Source organism: Phalangium opilio, unplaced genomic scaffold, assembly GCF_054372755.1.
Source record: "Phalangium opilio isolate 3A_F unplaced genomic scaffold, DU_Popi_V2 ptg000011l_1, whole genome shotgun sequence".
In the NCBI taxonomy this organism is placed as follows: Eukaryota; Metazoa; Arthropoda; class Arachnida; order Opiliones; family Phalangiidae; genus Phalangium; species Phalangium opilio.
Genome location: NW_028324147.1, coordinates 7,933,575 through 7,956,205, shown reverse-complemented (window position 1 = coordinate 7,956,205; position 22,631 = coordinate 7,933,575). Strand labels below are relative to the sequence as shown.

At 35.5% G+C, this 22,631-nt stretch overlaps 1 protein-coding gene across 4 annotated transcripts in view; it reads right to left on the bottom strand.

The window, feature by feature from the left end:
• Window positions 1–22,631, bottom strand: part of LOC149710188 (uncharacterized) — a 321,109-nt gene that overhangs the window by 47,331 nt on the left and 251,147 nt on the right. Inside the window, exon 1 of one of the 4 annotated variants that reach the window (XM_089859964.1) lies at window positions 2,964–3,341. The exons of the other annotated variants lie outside the window; for them this stretch is intronic. The gene's annotated coding sequence lies outside the window, so the exon portion shown is untranslated. Of the gene's footprint in view, window positions 1–2,963; window positions 3,342–22,631 lie in introns of those variants that run through there. 4 annotated transcript variants of the gene reach the window in all.

The following is a 22,631-nucleotide window of genomic DNA, read 5'->3' as shown; positions in this document are numbered from 1 at the left end:
ATATGATGAAGCCTATACTGATTATTTTGCCAAAGGTTTTCATATTATTTGTTGAAGGGTTTTGTTTAATATTGTAGGCAGAGTCCCAATTTCAAATATTCATCTTTCATACAGGGTGCTTCTGTTAAGTGTGTTATAAATTAAAGGCTGTGTTCTTTGAGTCAAACTGAGAGGAAAGTGGTGTTAAAGAACACAGTCTACAACATTTAGTTACTTAGATATGGGTTCCCAAACATTGATTGGCCCCTAAAAACAAGGAAATAGTCACACATGGAGGAATTAGCTCTACCAGCCTATGTCTACTCATTTAAACGTACACTTCTGCTAGTTAAAGGTTCAATAACGTTTTTAGATTGAAGACTATTGAAGGCTTATACGTATTACTCCGCACAGGTGGGACTATTTCCTTGTTTTAGGGGACAATCAATGTTTGGGAGTCCATGCATATCTCTGTAGTAGACCTCATGTTCATTGAGTCACTTTCCGCTCAGTTTGATCCTAAAAGCACACAATCTTATTTATGGCAGACTTATGCTCTTCGGAATAAAAACGAGAACAATTCTAACATTGCTAATTGAAGAATTTACGTATGTGAACTCGCTAAGAACGTTTCCTTAATGTGAATCCAAAGCACTATTGAAGTTTGACAATACCAAATTATTAAAATAAACAGTAAGCTGATAAATAACAGATTTTAAACGATACCTTGATTTTCCAAATCTAATAACGCGTCGTGGTTTAAAGAACTTCATCACGTACAAATTCCCTAATACCCTAAGTAATTTTCCCATCCACGTCACCCTAAACTTACGCTTCAATACTACGGTGCGAAATGAAGTTACTCCGCAAAATTGTCCGTCTTGTTTAACCAATACAAATCCCAAACGAAACTAACAAGTGTTTCTCGGGAAATCTAGCTAGCTCCCTTTCAACAGTTATTACTTCGCGTCAGTAAACCCTCATTGAATATCTGTTGTCTTTTCCCAGTCGCCACCTATACACACACATACATACATACATAACCCCTCCAAGTCTCCCTTAATCAGTTTAAACTGACGGAATAAACCCAGAATTTCCCTTTTCACTCTTTATTCTAAAATAAAACGTTCTCCTAAGCAAAGCCACTTTCATCTTTTCCCATCCTAGCGGAATGATTACGAGAGAGAGAAAGAGAGAGCGGGTCTGAGAGAAGCGCAAGAGGAACCACGGAACGAGAAGAGCTGAGAGAGATAAGAGATGGAGAGAGGATGAAAATATCATCTCTCTCTCTCTAGAGCTGAGCTGTCTCTATCCGATTTTGCTTTAGGAGAGCTCCGGAGAAGCGAGGCGCGGCCGCAAAGTCGTCGAGGGAAAATGGTAACACTTGTTGAACGAGCTCTAGATGATACTAGCAGCTAGATTCATACAGAATTCAGAGCGTCTGTTGAAAGCGGTCGGCGGCGCACGCTTGACTTGCCTCGAGCACCTGCTATAGCCAATAAAAGCTCTAGCTCTCTCTCCGACACCACCGTCTAGCAGGTAAACTTACAAAATACCATCTTAAAACTGTTCTAACACGCGACCGGAGCTGGTGTGAATCTATACTCGAAACATGCATGCTAGAGTTGGCTTGGGCCGCCCTCGCAAGGAGCTAATATGTTTTTCTCCACTACACCTTTTTGGTTTGGAAACGGCGGTTTCGGCCTGTTAAGTCCCAACTCATGCGTGTATACTTTTCTCACTCGACAGCTATATCTCTTTCCTCTTATAATACATACTAATAGTACTTAGTAAGAATGATCCATTTAAATTTTCGCCGCCTGTATCGTAGTGATGACAAATATCCCCCTAATAGTTAAATTATAGGCATTAAACAGATTCCTAGAGCGGATAATTGGCGTTGTAATATTATGTAAATGAAAGTAAATAAAGTTTCTTTTTTCTTCTTTTTTGCCATATTTTTGAGGGTTACAGTTGGTTAAATAAAATGTTGGATCTTGATTTTGACTTTGAAGGTATAATATTGTTTATATATGTAAAAAAAAATACCTTAAAAGCGTGAAGTAATTTTAAATTCGTTTGTTTCTTTTATTATACAGGTTGGGTGTTTCTGAACGTTTTGTAAGAAATTATATGGAGTGTTCTTTGGGCGATTTTGAGTTGATAATGTTGTATGACATTCTGCTATAATGGCCACCGTTTTCGAGTTACGTTTGGAGTGCTTTACGGATGACCCCTTAATTATAATTAAGAAACTGAAAGACTATGATTTCTAATAAATAGATTACTTAATAGCATGTTGCATTATTTTTCTTAAATTGTGAGCTGTCTATGATCATATTTGCATTAAATTCAGTTAGGAGCTGGGTTAAAATCTATGGCATCTTTTGTTCCAACCACGGATGAATACAAACTAATTTCTATAATTAATATCTCGCAAAATAATAATTCGATTAATTAATAAAATTTAATGCAGGTTTGTTAATAAGGAGGCTGTTTAAGCTCAAATTATCGTTAACCCACCCATATAAACGTTGCATCTTGTAAACTCATTAAAATATTAAACTTAATCTAAACTAATCATTCTATTAACTAATAACGAACATAATTAATAATGTTCCTTAAAATACCACACTATATCTGTCGTCAAAGTGTCACAAAAACCACGACGACCAGTGAGTGAGGTACCAGTGATAATACAAGTTTCCCGTTAAAATTCACGTTGCTACTGCATCAGATTCGTTGGTAATTTAAATTAGTTTTTTTTATAACAATTACGGTAATTACACGTGCGCCTCTAGACCATATTAATAACCTAATTCAATTTGAACAGAACTCGCGTCAATAAATCACTCCAAAAACAAATCGAACACATACATCTAACACTTGTCAAGGACCCCACGAAAAACGGGGGCCTCTTTAACGAAATATTACGTTATTATCAACAAATAAACATAAATAGATCTTGAAATGAAAACACTCACCACAAATAAAAGACAAGTATTATCCAAACACGATAACGAGAGTCATCAAATACCCACGCGAGAAAATTTCGCGAGATACACCCCCGAAAAGTGATGTTGTTAACAACGTAAAACAGCTCTTAAAAGATACCGAGCGCTTCTAATCGTGGTATCGTACTTAAACACGATTGGTAACTATATAAACTCGAGTCCTAGAGCTCCTAATCAGCTCTAAGCGTGACAACACGCGTTAGGGCCATACCGATACGAGAGACGTCTGCTACCGCCGAAACAATAGCCAACTCGGGCCGGACTGTTTTCTGGCACTAGCACTGGCACTGGCACTGGCAATCCGCTGATCTCCGGGCGGAAAGCAAAGCGGTCTAAAAGAACGGGACGGCTACTGGAAAATACCGGCCGCCTTCTTTCTAGCTTCGAGTTATTTTTTCAAGATTAGTGAGATACGATGCCCGGGGGGAGGGAAAACTCAAAAGGGGTGCTTACTTCTTTCTTTACTTCTTCTTCAGGCTCGTCAAATTGAAACAAAAAGATCTTGGCGTTGGCCGTTGCAGTTGCCGTAGATCATAGCAGAACGGTAGCGTTTACGATTCTATCGTGTATATGAAGGATGGGACCGAGCGCGTATACGACGAGAATTAAGCATGGCTTGGTGGCATTAAACGCGTTACGGGCCAACAAGCGTGGCCGTGCCCTTATCCATTGACCCCCGCGACATTCCCCTTCTTCCCGCCTTTCGTCTCGTGCTTAGTAGACAAGGTGGTTGAGGTGACTAATACCTTTTTTTCTTTTATTTATAAATATTCTATCTCTCACCAGAGACCTGCTTGGGCCGAGTTTTTCAGGCCCGGCCCGGTTTTAGCATTTTGAATAAGCCCGAAACCTTCCCGAGTCCGAGTACATAGTTGGTTTTTCGGCCCGGTTCGGTCCGGCCCGTTACATGCATTAACCAAGCCCGTCCCGGCCCGACAGATTGCATGAATTGAACAGGCCCGGCCCGGCCCGTTACACGTAGTGGAGTTGTAATTTTTATATTTTTTTTTACATAAAATCAATGAATTGAATTCATATTTGCTTTAGCGTCATGTATTATTCATTTCTTTCGATAATTGTTCGTCACATTTGTTCATAGAAGCTTATACTCAATTAAACTATCTTTCATTTGAATTTTGGATTAAAAAAGAACAGAAGCCCGGCCCGGCCCGTTAATTTCCAAAATTTTAAAACGCCGACCCGGCCCGATACAATTTTCAAAAGTGGAAAGTCCGGCTCGGCCCGGCCAGTGCAGGACTCCGTCTCTCACACGCGGGTGATGTCAGGGAAAAAAATCGCCTATTTTCAACGTACACCACTTCGACATTCTGTTGTGCGCATGCCCGATGCCCCGCGCTCGAAGCGCCGCAAGGGGAAAGACTAGAAACTGCTCTTTGTTACCCCTATTAGCAAAAGCGCAACCCCACGCGGTTTTTTTCCCTGCCCATCTTAATAAGTACTAGTTCGCAGTAGCCCACTGTGGCGCCTAGGTAATGTCAAAGTGGTGTATTCACTCAAAAATGTTTTTGTAGCTTTCGATAGAGAGACATTCCTTAACCATCTCATTTCTTAACGGTGTTTAAAAAACCTTTTCATATTATTTTTTGGAAGTCTCTACCTCCTCCCCCGACAATCCATTAATTTCCCTTTCCCCTTTTGTTTCATCCCATCCCCCCTGTGGTTAGCCCCGCCCCTCGTAAGACGAATTATATCTTGAGATTTTTCGCATGCCCTTACCCTCATAGGTCTCTGCAAGATTTTTTTATTTCATTTTTCTTTTAACTATATTTTATTATTTTTCATTTTATTCTTCGATTCTTGATGTGGATAGCGTCATTTTTAGCAACAATGACTTTAAAGTGGCGATACTTTTATTTCTGCCAAGGTGCATTTCACACGGAAGGTTACTAATGTACATTTTACGCAATTAAAAAGATTAACGCGAATTAAAAGTTTAGTAGATTTTTAATAATTTAAAACACTTAAAAATTAAAATTGTAAAAAGTTTAACCTGAAAAGTTAAAAATTTAAAATAATTCTAAAACATGAACTAATAATTTGCGCAACTCGATATTGGGTGACGTCATAACTGTGTCGACTTCTGGTACAAAATATCAGAAATCTTAACGTTGCTTAAATGCTTAGTTACCATTAATTAATTAATAAATAAATAAATAAATAAGTAAATAAATAAATACGATTACTTATAAGGCTTGGATAGTTTGAAATACTTAATTTCGTTAATTTCAAAATGAAAAAAGAAATGATAAAAAATCAAAAAACGTAAAATTTGTACAGTTCGATATTTGATTAAAATGATGACGTCACAATTAAATCATCCTAAGTCCGGGGCAAAAAACTTGCATCCCTCGACTACTGGTTTCTGCTCCATAGCGCTGGTTGCGCGTGACGTAGTAACTATGTAACAGGGTGACGGATGGTGACGTCATATCTGTATCGTTTTCCAAAAGATGTCGCCATTGAAGATTATTTAAACAACAATATAGATACAAGGATGATGGGGGAAGGATGCATAGCCTAAGAGAAATTTGCCCGTTAACTGTGGAACGGCTAAAGTATGGTGGGACGCTGGAAAATGTGGGGGAATACACGGAACAATGGCGGACGGTCTTCCTGATTCGTCGACGTAGACCACCCGCCATATTTCCGAGTATTCCTCCCCCATTTTCTATCTAAAATTTAATGACAGATTTATATGCTACTATCCCTTTAATTAATTTTGGCTAAATTACTTCATGTTTTAAACAATTTAATTCGATCTAAAGTTAGTTTATACCCGAGTGATGTACCCCTCGGTGTTTCGTCGATTTTTGAGTAAACCCTAGCTCTCCTGTTTTCTTTCTAGTATATCTCTTGAGCGTTTAGCCCGGAGGCTATTTGGAAAATTTGGAAATTTCTACAATATAAAATGATTACTGGTCAAATTTTTGGTTTTATACCAAGATAAGTGCTGGAAAAACGAGTATATTTTATGGCGAATATTTCCCCCTTGTATTATATGAAGCTTTTACAATTTAAACTGAATAACTTTTAGTTCCATCCCCAATTTTGAGAATTATAAATTTATACTTATGTTCCTTGGTCGATTTTGAGTCGAAAATGTAATTTCTATGACATTTTGGCGTCCGGACCACTGTTTTCTAGTTAAAATTGGAGTATTTTACGGATGACAACTTAAATTTAATTAAGAAAGAAACTGAAAGGCAATGATTTCTAATTTAATTAAGGGGTCATCCCTAAAACACTCAAATCGTAACTCGAAAACAGTGACCCGGACAGCTAAATGGAGATAGAAAATACATTTTCAAAATCACCCAAAGAACATCTCCCTTAACTTATGCCATTAAAACACCGACCCGGGCAACACAAGGCTGCTTAGCTAGTTTGATTATACCAGGGATAGATTTAATTTTAGAAGTAGGAATGGAAAAGGGTTAGTATTTACTTCAGTCCGACTCACAGCCCAGTATAGAGCCCCTCCCTCCAACACGTAACGAAAAGTTTAACTTATCTTATTGGCTCACTTAAACTACGTTTTTATGGCGTTGATGACGGGGACGTCGAAAAATACGTAATTCCTTTTTACCTCTGTCGCTAGGACCCGCCTCTTCTTTCACACCCCCCTTCCCGGGGAAAGGGGGTCCGAGACTTTGACGCGCGCCCAGATTACTCTGTTCTCCATTCCTACTTCTAAAATTAAATCTATCCCTGATTACACATTGTAGTTGATGTTGGTGTTTTGAAGGGAAAATCGTAATTAGGCTTCCGTCCGTCTTGTTATTCGCAATGCATTGTATAATAGGGTAAACGCACGCGTTGGGAATATTACTGTATATACAAAATTCTCGTTTTACATTCGCATTATATTATTCTTAGACTTGTTAGGAAAAATAAAAAATGTTCAATAGAGTAATATATTTCATCGTGTCAAAAGGTTCGTTGCCTTTTTAGGAAAAATGCGCCGTTTTTTAGCTAGATAAACAAAAACTTCGTCCGGAATTTAAAAAATAGAAGAAGATAAATTATATCGAAAAATGGAACACAATAGACCAATAAAATATGTTTAATTTCTAAAAAAAAAAAAAAAAAAAAAAAAAACAATTTACCTAATACCAAATATCTTGGATAATGCTAACAAAGAGTGTAATATATAAATGGGATGAGTGGAAGGCTCGGTTTTAAATGTTCTCGCTTTGAATGTGCTCCTCTAAGATTACGGTGTGCGCGCGCATCTTACTCTGCCCTCTTATTGGTTGAAAATGCGTTGAACCGGTTATTGCGAGGAAAATATAATAGAGATAAGCGAGAACTCCTAAAATGGATTGCCGAAGTTGCAGGCTAGCTTCAACTCCTCTTCTTTATACCCTCTTTGATACGTTAACCCCTTCCTTTACAGAAAAGTCTAACGCTAAAGAATATTAAAAGTTAATTACTCGTACCTTCTTTCTAATTTAATTTAATATTTAATTGAAATTAAATATTTTATCCGCTATTTTTCGAATAAAAAAGATTATTTAAAGCGCAGCTATCTTCCCATAATTTTTTATTTATTAGGTAGTAACAAGAAGCGATATCTAGTTTACCAGAGAGAAGTTATAAGATGCCTAAGTATTTGCGCGCCATAGTCCCAGTCCCCCTTTCAAAATACCAGGGGGGGACGTAAAAGGAGGCCGGGCTATTTCGCCTCTCCTCAGTCAGAAAATGCGTTATTTTCGTCATTCGCGTCGCGCTGACGTGAGGTTTCAAGAACCAATGAGATGCTGGTTGTAATTTAGAGACGGAGATTGACTCCGGACCTACGTTTGGACTGGAGATAAGGCTAGAAATGTGGCGAATTTATACCTTCTCCCTAGTAAACTATATATCGCTTCTTGGTTGTAATAAAGCTTCTAAGACTAATTGCGTGTAATTGCAGATCGAGAAATTTTCGGCTACAATCATGACTTTCACAATTTGTCCTAAGGTGACCCCATGTATGAATGGATGAACAGATTCAGTAATTTCAGATAACAATTTAGCCTAAAATTGATATAATATATTACAATTCATAATATACACTTATCGAATATTCCTCCCATTTAATTGTCTATTTAAAGCTTATTTTGTCACTTATAAACCCCGGCCAATTTCGCCCGAGGCAGTTTTTTGATACAACGTTTTAATTTCGAATTCAAAATCACCTGAGACCGAAACCAGACTTAGTAAGATTATTAAACCTCAGTTCTCCCAATCCAAGGTAAATGTGATACAAGCTATATAAATATACATTATTCAATGCTTAACACGAAACGAAACTTAAGAGGTAGCTTGCTTTTACCTATTCATATTTAATTAAATAATTTTCGCCCAAAAAATTGGTGGGAAAATATTTTTAGTCGATAATATATTTCTCTATATTCGCATTTAACTTCCGGTACAGGTTTTATTTTATTTCTTTTTCTTTTTTTAGGGGATTTTTATATTTGAATAAAGCTTCAATTAAAAATCGTACAGGGTGTTATACCATCGGATATTTATCGTTCTTTGTCAGGGCGTGACAAGGTTAAGAGGAGGGCGAAGTTTCTTTAAATTGGCAAAAGCAGCACGTCAAGCATCGCGAATAATAAAAAAAAAAGATGCGGTATTATAATTTTGCTGGTAGAAAAAGGCGAAAAAATGGATATATAAGACAGAAGAAAAAAAGGAAATAATAATAATAATATATTTAAACGGATAAGGAGGAACGCTAATTAACAAGCGGATCTCTATACACGCGGCCAGAGTTAACAAGTTGGCGTAACCGGTACAACACAAAGTTACACCGTATTGGGAAAAGTATATCGAAAGACAAGTTGGGAAACCAAAATAAACCTCTCCGAGTCGAGTCTGACGCAATTAAGACGTTTTTCTTAAATAATTAAATAAATATAATTGATATTAATTATTTTAATCGTCATTAATTTACCTTAATTCTAGTTAAAACGTTTTAAGAAACTATATTCCTAAAATAATTTTAAACATGGCTATTGTTGACGTTTGAATTCAAGCGTATGCCTCTTTTAACAATTCTTGGAAGTTTAGGGTATATAAGGCGATTGATCACAATAAATTTCAAGATAACTCGCAATTGCGTGAACCTTTGTTGGAAGTAAGCTAGACGTTTCTCATAACCCTAACCGATCGTCGCGTAGTTCTTAATCCTAACGATGGGAGTAGAAGCCATGAATTTCTTTCTGCGAACACGTTTGCTCCGATTCGCCAACTGCGAACGCGATGACAGACACACACACAGATACGTCCAGTGTAAGACCTCTCCGCGACGTCATCGTCACTCGGAGAGGTAAAAAGTCAGAATTGACTATACTCGGTGTGCCATCTCGACGTTAGCAGACGAAACTGAAAATTTTCAAACTAAACCCGCGAATCTTTTACCTAGTCGTTAACGTGTGCAAAGCGACTTCACCGAACGTAAGAGTTTAGTCTAGTTTGAATGGGTCTTTACTCTCTCAGAGGACTCCAACTTGAAGCAGACCCGAGGTGACTTCACTTAGAAACTTGAACTACTACATTACGACTACAGTACAACTGTGGACAAATGAGTAAATTTCAAGTATTAATTTGAGGATGGGGATAAGAGAGGCTAAACTGTGATGGTTCCAGTTGAGAAACTTGCACGAGTTTTTTGGAATATTTGCTAGAGAATCTCTCTTCGGTTAAAAACAAACGCTTTTCTTATAATAATGAGAATGTCTCCTAAAAATCAACCATGCATTTTTGTCACAACCACGACATGAAAAAAGAAAAAAATGAAACAAAATAGAAATTCTTAGAAGATATGGAAATCCGTCCCTTTTTTAATGAAGCGAATGGGGGTGGATGGTTGCTAATTATCCGCTAGAAAAATTCGCGCCAAAACGAGATAAAAAAGAACCGATTCAACCCCCAAGAATTTCACTAGCTAAGAAACTATAGCTTTGCGGTTGGCTAAGTCTGTTCCAAAGTTAGTTTATTTGGTCGTTGACGAACCAAGTTGACAATAAGAGAGGCAGTTACGTCAAAGTATGAATCTAAAGAAATATATCAATCCAAAGTTATAAACACCAGTCTAGTTCATCTCCAGATTAAGTTGCTAGTCCGTATTAAGCCCTTGAGTGTTTACAACGTTTAAACTAGAGATGTGAAATTACCGTATATTTTAAAATTGGTAATTTACCTGGTATAAATTACCGCTTCAAATTTTGGTACAAAAATAAAATTACAGCTGTAATTCGGGTAACTTATTTTTTTCACGTGTATATAGTCTATTAAACCACGATAAATTGTGTGCACTATATACCTAGTTCAGCTGTTTTAAACAGCTTGAACTAATGGGAAATTGACAAAAAACTGGACTCCGAAGTAAAACAGCCAAATTTTTATAGTCTCTGGCAGTCTAGGGAACTTAACTCTTTTTTTATAAATCGGTAACTTACAGCGGTTTTTGGTAAATTACCGACTCACATCTAACTAGACTAGAACTGAGGGGCTAATAACTCTCAGATTACCTTTACAACAATTAAGGATTGCGTGAAATCACTTTAGCATTACCAATGATTACGTGTAATCCGTTTTGTACATACAGTATTCACCAATTACACTCAGTGAATTGTCCCTTGATTCGAAACATATCATAACTCTTAAGAAGTTTAATTCACTTTTGAGTTGTTCAAAATCTTTAAAGCGTGACATTTAAACTAAAAAATAAAAAGAAATATCTTTTTTTTTTATTTTTCATTTCTTTAAATCTTGTAAAAAAGATGGAAAGATTCGGAAGATTTCCTTGAAGAAACTGAGAAGGGGGTGGGATGGTTTGTAGAGTGGGGGGCGCTGCGGTCTGCGGAAAAACTAATAAGTGAAGAAGTGTAAAAAGAGAGCAACAGATTGGAAAATTTGGGGAAACCGCCCCTACAATGTCACGCTGATGAATTTTGCCACTTGTGAGGGTGTAAGCGGTATGCCGATATATATATATACAAGATATGGTTAAAATGATAAAATACAATTTATGACGAGTAAAAAAAATATTATTCGAGGGCATTTTTAAGATATTCTGTTTAATTTATGAGGTCGATACTCCTCATTAATTATTTTATTTTGGGGAAAAAAATTTAAATTAAAAAATTATGAATCCTATACGCCTATTAAATAATACAGTTTGCAACGACAAATTCTATCTATATCATGATCAAGAACAAATCAACAATGTCTTAAGAAGAAGGAACATCCCTCACCCTGGTAAGTGGACCCGAAGACAATATACATGGCTTAATTCAAACAATACGGACCAAATTTGGTGGATTGGTAACTTTGAAGCCCTTTCTAATGTCTTTGGATCCATTTACAGGTTGTTCCATCTTAACCCTAATTTAAGCAGACGACACTGACCCCCTCCCCTTTTGAACAGTCTGGGAAATAGCACACTTCCTCTGGTCCAAAACCAGAATAGTTTTTTAATTCTGGGGGTTACTGGTCCTCGGGACCAGTTTGTTAATTGCAAATCTATTTATTATTTAGGACACTAGGGGGTCACTGGTCCCAAGGACTAGTTTAAAAAAATATCCTTATTTCCCAGAATGCTTTTGAAAAGGATTTATCTTAAAAACAATATTTTCGTGTGTTTAAACAAAGAGGGTATAAAGAAGAGGAGTTGAAGCTAGCATCTTAGGTAATTTATTTTGAGAGTTCTCGAATTTTCTTTTCTATTTATTTGTTATATTTTCCTCCTAATACCCGGTGCACCGTATTTCAACCAATAATAGGGCAGAGAAAGATGCGCGCGCACCGGAAGCTTAGAGGAAAACTTTCAAAGCGAGAACACTTCAGCCAAGCCTTCCACTCCTCACATTTATACACTCTTTGGTTTGAATAACCTCATATCAAAAAAAGTCACCCCAGTGGTGATAATCGCCGATAATAAATATCCGAATTATTCTTGAAAAATAAAAAAAAAGATTGTTAACGAAGCAAAAAATTTGCAACAAAAAACGCCCTCGAGATAAATGTTTCTAACCTATTATTTTTTATATTATAATTTTTCCATTAGATAACAAAATCGTTAAAAATCTTCAACAAAAAAGGCAAAAACCCATCTTTCCCACGAAACTTTCTATAAAATTTATAAATCGTCTAAAACAGGTTAGTATAAACCTTAATATAATGTGCAAAAGAAAAAAAACTAATTTTAACAAAGACTCATCTCTCCCCAAAAAAACGTAGCAGCCAATATCTCCTGGAAAAATTACAGGCGTGGTTACATCCACGGTAAATCATCATTTTTTGGGGTCTTCTTTCCCACATGTACATACCTATTTCCCCAAAAAATCAGGACCTGAATGAGAAAAACATTCGAGGGTGGCGAAAAACTACTTTTTAACAAGACTAGTCTTATGAGAAAGAAAAAAAACGAAAGAAAAATACTTCAAAATTCTTTTTCTCGCGCAAAAATTAATTAAAAATAAGAAATCACGTCGGACCAGCCATTACACCTGAATTTAGTTCGTTATTAAATGAATGTTCAACAGAGTTTAGACTTTTAAGCAACTCTTCTAATCAAAGTTAAACGTTTTAATGTTTACAAATATTAAAGAGTATTTTTATTTTGTGGTGGAGAGAATATCGCGGTCAAGTTTGGCGACGAACTCAAGAAGGTCAACTCTTTTCTCTCTCTGAAACGGGACAAGTTATAATATTGCAGAGTCAACTAGTTTAATCCCTAGTTCAGATATTGTCAACAGTGGCAGTGAAGTCTACCTAAAATTTTTAAACTGCGTCTTCAACATTCGTTCCTCGATTTTACGCGCCCAAAAGATTGAAGAAACAGATTTGGTGGGCGTTAAGGAGTCGATGAATACCGATATTTTACCAAATTCTGTAGTAAAATAGCGATAAATTACTAAATACTTCAGGAAATTACCAATAAATTTAAAAAATACTGCTATAAATCCCCGATAAATTAAAAAAATACTGCTATAAATCCCCGATAAATTAAAAAAAATACTGCTATAAATGCCCGATAAATTAAAAAAAATACTGCTATAAATGCCCGATAAATTAAAAAATACTGCTATAAATGCCCGATAAATTAAAAAAATACTGCTATAAATGCCCGATAAATTAAAAAAATACTGCTATAAATGCCCGATAAATTAAAAAAATACTGCAATAAATGCCCGATAAATTAAAAAAATACTGCTATAAATCCCCGATAAATTAAAAAAATACTGCCCATAAATTACAAATTACCTATAAATTACAAATTGCTACTTGAATTACCGATAAATTATAAATCATTATTTGGCGCTCAAAACCATTAGAAAAATTACTGTAATTTAAAAAAAGGGAAATTTACTTTTTCCAGAAATAATTACCAAAACAAATAACGGTAATTTTGCATCTCAAGGTGGGCGGTTAAATACTAACTTCCCACTAATAAACACTAAAAATACCTTTGTCAGATTCAACAAACAATTAAGTATTCTCAATATTCAGGTTACAAATAGTATGAATTCCTTGGTGTGTCAAAAGAAGCGCGTATCCTGCAAAGCACCGTGTTAAAATGATGGGAAGAAAAGACTATTTTACACAAAAGGGAAATAATAAGTAGGAGGCATTCTTCCGAGGATAATAAATCGCCATTCTACCTCTCACTTTTTTTTAATAGCTAACTTTTTAATTTTTTTTTTCTTTCTTTTTTTTTGTGGTTCCTTTCTGGTGGTTTCACACCATTTTGCCTCCGACCACCAAAAAAGAAACTATAATAACGTTCCCACACCCCCTAATGACAAAGACATCCTTGTACGCGTCTCATTTCACAATTCTACAATGAAAAAAAAAATTAACGCAAAAAAATTTAATTTCTTCATCATTTAAGTTATGTGACCCATAAGTGTAAGGTTAAATTTATTTCTTAGAAATTTACTATGCCTTAAAATTTCATTGAAATGAACATATGCATATTTAAGAGGCCCATGCTGTGTTAAAACTTGGGGAAAATTTATATTAACGTTTGTAGGTAATAATTAGTAATTTAAGGTATCACATGTAGGTTACTTGTGTCAAAAAACCAAAATCATTGACAAAAAGCATATAACTGGCAATTTACCCGGCAATATACTCGGTAATTTACCCGGCAATATACTCGGTAATTTACCCGGCAATATACTCGGTAATTTACCCGGCAATATACTCGGTAATTTACCCGGCAATATACTCGGTAATTTACCCGGCAATATACTCGGTAATTTACCCGGCAATATACTCGGTAATTTACCCGGCAATATACTCGGTAATTTACCCGGCAATATACTCGGTAATTTACCCGGCAATATACTCGGTAATTTACCCGGCAATATACTCGGTAATTTACCCGGCAATATACTCGGTAATTTACCCGGCAATATACTCGGTAATTTACCCGGCAATATACTCGGTAATTTACCCGGCAATATACTCGGTAATTTACCCGGCAATATACTCGGTAATTTACCCGGCAATATACTCGGTAATTTACCCGGCAATATACTCGGTAATTTACCCGGCAATATACTCGGTAATTTACCCGGCAATATACTCGGTAATTTACCCGGCAATATAACCAGAAATTTACCCGGCAATATAACCGGTAATTTACCCGGCAATAAACCCGATAATCTATCCTGTAATAAAGCCAATAATTTATCCGGCAATGAAGCCGATAATTTATCCGGCAATAAACCTAATAATTTATCCGGCAATAAACCCGGTAACTTCCCTTCAATATACCCGGTAATTTCCCCTTCAATATACCAGATAATTTACCCGGCAATATACCTCGTAAATTACGACGATAAATTACTCTATCAGGTAAATCAATTTGTGGTCAAACGTAAATTACCAAAGCTGAAGATGTTCTAAACAATGAAACCAACTTGTTCATTTAAAAACCTAACACGGGGACATTTTGGGGTACTTCAAAAATATTTTACAAGAAAAGCGAATCACTCTTGCGGAACGTCATTTTAAATGATGTTTGGATACTTTTCTTCAAATAAAAAAAATGTATAAAATACAATTTCAGTTATAGGAGAAACCACAAAAGACATATTCCATCATAAAATATTTTAAATAACGAAGGAGACATTTTTAAGTCAAGGGTCTCTCTGTCTCGAGGTATTAGTATTTTACGCGTAGGTGGGCCATAAAACATTATGTTTTAATTTTTTGGCCAGGATGGAGTGTCAAAAATCGAGAGAGCGGAACCAGTAGCCAAAAAACAAACCAAAGAAAGTTGACGAAAAATAACATTACGAAATAAACGAGTATACAAAAAGATAAATTAGATAAATTTCAACTTCAACTTCAGTCGAGAGAAATGGATCCTCAAGGGTATCGGCACTTTACAATTCAACTCTATTGGAAAATAACGTGGAGTGTCACTTCTACATCTTATATTCCACCAAGAAGCGATATCTAGTTTACTAGGTAGTAGGTATAAATTCGCCACATTTCTAGCTTCATCTCCAGTCCAAACGTATAGTAGGTCCGGAGTTAATCCCCGCCTCTAAATTACAACCAGCATCTCATTGGTTCTTGAAAACTCACGTCAGCGCGACGCGAATGACGAAAATTACAGTCATATTTTCCGACTGAGGAGAGGCGAAATAGCCCGGCCTCCTTTTACGTCCCCCCTTGTATTTTGAAAGGGGGACTGGGACTATGGCTAGCGAATACTTAAGCATCTTATACCTTCTCCCTAGTAAACTAGATATCGCTTCTTGATTCTACTTTAATAGTCAAAAGTACAATACGGGGGATCGTAATAAAGTGGCAAAACTATGAAGAAAATCCTTAAAGACTTTTTTCTCATTCTTTGGCGCGTAATAAAGTCAAAAACCGGAATCAAGCGCCACTGCGGAACAAATTTATATTATTTTTTTTATTATTATTGAAAATAATTCAAATTTTGATTATTTAAAAAGTTTCGTCATAATATCGTTTCGTTTCGTTTCTTTTAACGAACAATAAATAAGCAAAACGGATGTAATAAAATAATTAAAAACTTTATAATAATACCTGGATGTGTGAATTAATTTAAATTTCGCCTTGAATAAATAATAGGATTATCAAGGTATGTTTCAAGGATCACGAGCGATGATGCCCTTTTTCTTGAAGATTGATACCATTTACATCAGGAGCTAAGACTACTTGGGGGACAAAGTGCAGTACCAAGTGTAAATGGTATCAATACTCGTAGTCTGAAACTATGTATAGATCCTTTATCGTGGTGTTAACCACACTAATCACGTCAGATATGGATAACATGGATGTCAAACACCACTGTATTTTACCATTAAAAATGTATATTGGCTCTAAGCCAGATGGCGAATGATTGGCTCAAATTTCTAGTTAATATACTTCCGTAAACAAATAATCGAAACATTATTGACGTCACTGTTAAACTATCAGCTTAGGGTTAACGTTTGCAATAATATTGACGTCATAAAATCGTACCTATACTGTGAAGCATTGGGGAGAGGCTCAGGCCATAGTCACTCGCGGTTTAACTCTAGCAAAAGGATTGCACTAAATACACACATAATAAGAAATAGGTGTGCAATGAATATAAGAGTGATTAGCCCCTCGTAATTTTAGACCAATAATATTATTATTATTATGCTTAAAAGTAATAATTTTGATTGAAATATCAAAAATCAAAGTAAAACTTAAGTTCATTGTATTGTTTAAAACTAACCCGGATAGACCGTGAGAATTTCCAAAATTCTGTCCATTTTTTTTATTGACATAATTGGCGTGGTTTTGATAATGGACAATTTCCATAACGAAGTTGATCGTATTATTTTACTGTCCGAGAAACAATCCTTTGTCCAACAAACCAATTTAAAATAAAAATTATAGTTTGAAATAAAAAGATCATAATTTAAAAAAGAAAGAAAAAAATCATAGCGCGCAGCTCGCGAAAAGTGTCCTTTCTCATGATCTCACCCAAAATATCTTTGCCCTCTCTCTCAATTTCTGTCCAATTTCTCAATTTAGAAGACCTTTTATCTTCAATGTCGTGGGACGAAAACGGACTAGCTCATCTTTTATTGGGAGAACTTTACGAAGCGGTAAAGAACTATTTTTTAACGTAACCTTTGAGGTTTTTTTTCGCTACCTACGATTATAATTTAGCTCGGGGCTGAAAAGGTTCCTGGATCTAACAGTAGATTTTTCAAAGCCTCCCCCGTTTTGTCAACCCCTTTAAAATGAATTCGGAAGGAAAACAATGGATACAATTTACGCCACAGTTCATAGAACGTCAGTTTAGCAATTGCAAATAATAAAAGTTGCATTATCTTATACCGAATTTTGATGATATTCAGAATGGCATTATTTTTATCAGTAAAATGAGCATAAATTGTACTAATTTCTCTATAACATAATTCTGGTTTAGAAATGTAAAATTTTCTGGAAATCATAAAGACGCTTATAGACACTATAACAGCAAAGGCACCCGACGTTTCTACTTAAAGGAGAGAGGGATGGAGTAGAAACCGTCATACCTATGTCGTAGCAGTCTGTACCCTCATCTATAGAACGGCAACGAAGTCCCCCAGCATCCTCAGCGTTTCAGTAGGGTCGTACGGTATGGAAAAGTCGAGGACGCCCCCTGTGTCTTAAAAAAAGAAGCTAGTTCTCGTCCAAATACAATATGAGCTATGCGGCAGCACTTAACAATGGCCTCTTCCGAAGGGTAGGGGCGTACGCAAGGTACACTGGGAGAGTTTCATTGCAGCAGGTCGGCCATCATCATTGCCGCTCCATCTTAATACCTCTTTTCTCACTGGTTTCTATTACATTTTGTGAGGCCATTTTAAAAGATGGTGGCAAATCGAACTTCAAAATCTACATATAAAGCCCTTCAATAGCTTAAAGGGAACCAGTGTACTAAATATCAATTAGAGAAATTCTGTGAAACGCGCAATCAACGTTTTTCATAAAGTTTTTTTTTACATTTCTGGCTGACATTCTTCAAGATGTCCGCGGCTTTGAAAACATAGTTCTTACAGAGTGATTACTACTTAATAGTAACGTCCCTGAAAATTTGCAACTTTCTATTTAAAGCCATTTAGACTGGGCGTTGATTAAAAGTTAGTTAGTCATTCAGGACTTTAAATTAGTCGTGTAAAAAATTCAAATTTAATTAAGTATAATATTAAAAAATTGGCAAATGAACTAGCACCATAAAATCCGGATTTAGTTTCTATTTCTGATTAAAACGTTACCAGTCACAAAATGCAAGAGAAAAACATAAGCACGTGAACAAAGCTAGTTAATGATTTTGATGAAGGTGCAATTAAACATGAATTTGAATTTTGGAAAGGTATTATTTGAAGAAAAAAAATTAAATGATTATGGCGAAGAATATATTTTTTTACTGTTTCAACATTGTAGTTCCGACGATTAACGTTAGGTATTTTAATGAAATAAAACAGCGAGTGCCAAATTTTCAGTAAACATACATAATTCAAAAATAATAATTATTTTTATAAGGAAAAAGTTCGATTTCGCTATAGCCATTAATATTAAAATCAGGTTTAAATCTAAATTAAAATAGTAAACACGAGTATTATTTGTAAATTACCCAGTTCTTATTTGTTGACAACAAATATTTAACCTTCATTTTGAGAAAAACATTCGAAAACGCGGTAATCAATTTGCAATATAAATAATTGGGCAAAAATTACCCGGAACACGTCACACGAGCTTGAACTCTGACCTCTTAAGAATTTTTATTCGTGTATTTCCCCATTTTCTCAATACGTGAAGATTCCTGTTAAAATATACGAAAGTATTGTTCGGCCTTTGACAAGTAAAAGGTACTTAATTTATTTTAAATTGGAAATCTGATGGAATATAAAAAAATTGTTTGCGGAATTTTATATCGTTTATTTCGACTAAAACGAGGAACTATTTTGAATTTATAAAAAAAGTCCCGACCTTTTAACCTTTCATACGTCGACGCGGTTGACTTCTTGGACTTAGTATAGTAGGAATATTTGGGAAAATTTCACAGATTGGCCCTAATGATGCTGAATTAAGCATTTTTGAGACCAAATTCTTTTGTTTAAAAAATACAATTTTTTTTCTTTCCATTCAGTTGACTTCGTAATTGAAGTTCTGGTTAAAGAGTGAAGGTCATTTAGTGAATTTAACTTTTTAAAACATTTTACGATTTCAATTTAAATTATTTTCTTTAAGGAAAATGTTTGTGTTGACCCAGAAATTATGTCAAAGGTCAAATTATGTAATAAGTTTCTGATTATAAATTTCTTTTTGAAAAAGTTTCATTTCATATTCTTTTTATTAAAGCTGATCAGAAATTGGTTTAATTAAAAAGATTAATTACACTTGGTCTGTACTAATTATTCGGTAATTATAGTGGTTTAGTAAATTGGTAATTTTCGGTTAATTATTGATCAAAACGTTTAATATTTTTGGCGCTCATAATGCGCATTTAAAATCTAATAAAAGTTCCAATAAATTAGCGATAAACACGGTACTCGGTAAATTAAAGTTTTAAAAATCTAGACTGGTAATTTTATTTGCAGATAAATGTTTAGTAATTTTGTGATTAAATGAACTCAAAAGGACACCAGACTAAGTTAGATCGACTACCTTTCGTTAAATCAAACTCTAATATAATTAAGATCAAACTATTATAAGTCTGATTTATACATCTGATAATGATTCCATAAAAATTATAACAATCTTATTAAAATGCGAAAGAAATAGGAAAAATATTTGATCAAAATAATGATTAATTGGGTAATTTGTTTTATTCAGTTTTGATCCCCTATTTTCGTACTTAGATTTTGATTAAATGCAACGCACTCTAAAAGGCTTGCAATGAAAGATCCGATACACATTGTGGCATTCAAAACCTGAAGTTTAATCACTATCAATCTAACTTAAAGTCGCTCGACAAAAAGAAAAAATCAAATCTAAAAACAATTTTGCCCCTTTCAAAAACATAAACAAACCCGAGTGCGTGTATAATAACTTTTCGATAATGCCAAGACAAATCTATCCCCTCTTAGAAATTTCTCGCTATAAAATCCTTTTGAGTGGGCGGAGTAGTAGATAGGTCACTGACTGATAAACTTGACCCCTTCGCTGTGCAACCAAAAACACTAAATCAGAAACAAACTCGAGTATAAGTTGAGTTCTAAAATCGTCACGTAATAGGCTGAGAGTTCAAGACGTTTCGTGTCAGATGCGATACCAAAATAGCTTTGTTCTTAGTGAAATTTCAACTTGAAACATCTCCTAATGCCTTACGGATCTCGCGTGCTATTAAACGTTACCGCGTGTTAGTATAATGCTAAGAGTTCATAAAACGGAGTATAATATGACGTATTTCTCGATTTATTCCATTCAAATTAGTAGAGATGGGCCGATACCGATGCCATATCGGTATCGGTACCGATATTTGGCCTTAACCGATATATCGGTATCGGTTAAAAATGAACCGATATTTCTACCCGATATTTTTTGAAGAAAATAAATACTTATGTTGAGAGTAGATGACGCTATAAGACCTAAACTCTGAGACAGCACAGTTTTTCATCTATTTTTGGATAACGTAACTAGTGTCTAAAATGGGTTTTTCGTATGATAAGCCAGTTTTATAGTTTCAAGTACCGAAATTGGATCGAGAATCTTCAATAGAGATGGGCCGATACCGATACCATATCGGTATCGGTTTGATGTCGGTTTAATCGAAGGATCGGGTAAAATATCGGTATCGGTACGTATCGGTTTCCCAAGTATCGGATCATATCGGTATCGGTTTAAACTGGTATCGGCCCATCTCTACAAATTAGTGGTAGTCGGATAGGCCTACGTTGATGATAATTTTGGTTAGGGTCAAATAATTTTTATCGTGCAGGGACACAAGGAAGTTTATAATAGAGCATTTCGATGTAACTAAGAGGGAAAGATACGGGGTAAAACTTTGTCTTCCATCTCTTAGCGCCTGCGCAGTAGCCATTTTGTATCATGAGAGTGCGCAGAGACGGCAACGTATCATCCCCCTTGTATGGCCCAATACTGAGGGTTGCCTACCCCTTTTTAACATATAAAAGGCCTATTGTCTAACACAACATTTGTAAAATTACGTTTCCTGGAAATCAATTTCAGAGATTTAAACAAATTTGGAGTTTCATCTACGCAGGCGCAAGACTCCTAAACAGCACCTTCTGTAGAGGTGTTAATCTCGATAGAGCCTAGAGGTATTGGGTTCTCACTTTGAACCAATGGTCTTAAAGGTGCATTTGCGACGTAAGGACAGTTACTAGCCCTCAAAAAAAAAATTATAAAGCTTAATCCTTTACCAGTGCACGATTTGAAAATATTAAAACATCATAATAACATATCGGGGTTTTTTAATACAAAAATGTACTTGGTACTACTCAGAGGTTATTAACTCTTAATAATATTAATCTTCGCGTATGAAATACTTCAATAAGACAGTGGAAAAATGACTGTCACTCCCCTCCTCCTCCCCCTGGGGGGTTTTTAAAATAACAATTGGTCGGCAGGTTCCGAAACTTGAAAGATTCAAGAGCATGCAAGTTAAATACAGTCGGAAGGGTGGGAATTCCGAGTTGCTCTTAACGTTGCGAACTTGAATGTTGATTTTTAAAGACGATATTCTATACAATTCTATTAAGAGAATATATATATAAAGGGAGGGGGTGTGCTTGCGGCGGGAGGGGGGAGGCTAATTGCCCACCGTGCTAGGAAGAGTTCGGATCCTTTGTCTTTAGGGAACCTATCCCAGGACCTTTAAAATTTTATACCTCGCCTCGAGAAAAACAAAAAAAAATTATTTTCGACTTTTCAAACGCGATTTTTATTGAGAGAATGATCACGAAGTTTCTTAGATGAATATTGAATTAATCGAGGAAAGATCAAAATGACCAAACAACAATATTTAAAGGACCCCAATGATACAAATTCAATTGAACAAGTCTTCATTTAAGTCCCAAAATATATTGAGCTAAGCCTTATTCTGAATTTTCTACTGCATTTTACAGTCATTCACAATATTCTAGTTTGCCGCGGGCTTTTAGTTGCAACAAGAGCTGCTGATTGGCTAAAGGTTTACGCGGTTTTTTCATCTATTATAGGCCTAAGCAAAAGTCATTACTGACTGATTGATAATCAACACCCAGCCCAAACCGCTTTACCCAAGAACCTGAAATTTTGCTAGGATGTTACTCTTAAATAGCGGGTACTCACTAGGAAAGATTTTTTATTCAATCCGCGGCCATCTTTAAAAATGGCGATCCTAAATGTAAAAGAACCTTCTTTACGCAATAATCTCCGTACGTTTCAACAGATTTTGTAATAGTATTTAGTATCCTTTAGACTGGCTTTAACGCTTTTAGGGTTAAACATCCGCCATCTTTTAAAATGGCGGCCCACATAAATAAGAATATTGTCCTGACGGGCAACACCGGGTCCTTCGCTTCTAGTTAATTTAAAACAGCTTTAGGCTTAGGAAGTTCATGTGTTTAGGATTCTTAAAACTAAATAAAATTGGCCAGACTTGTT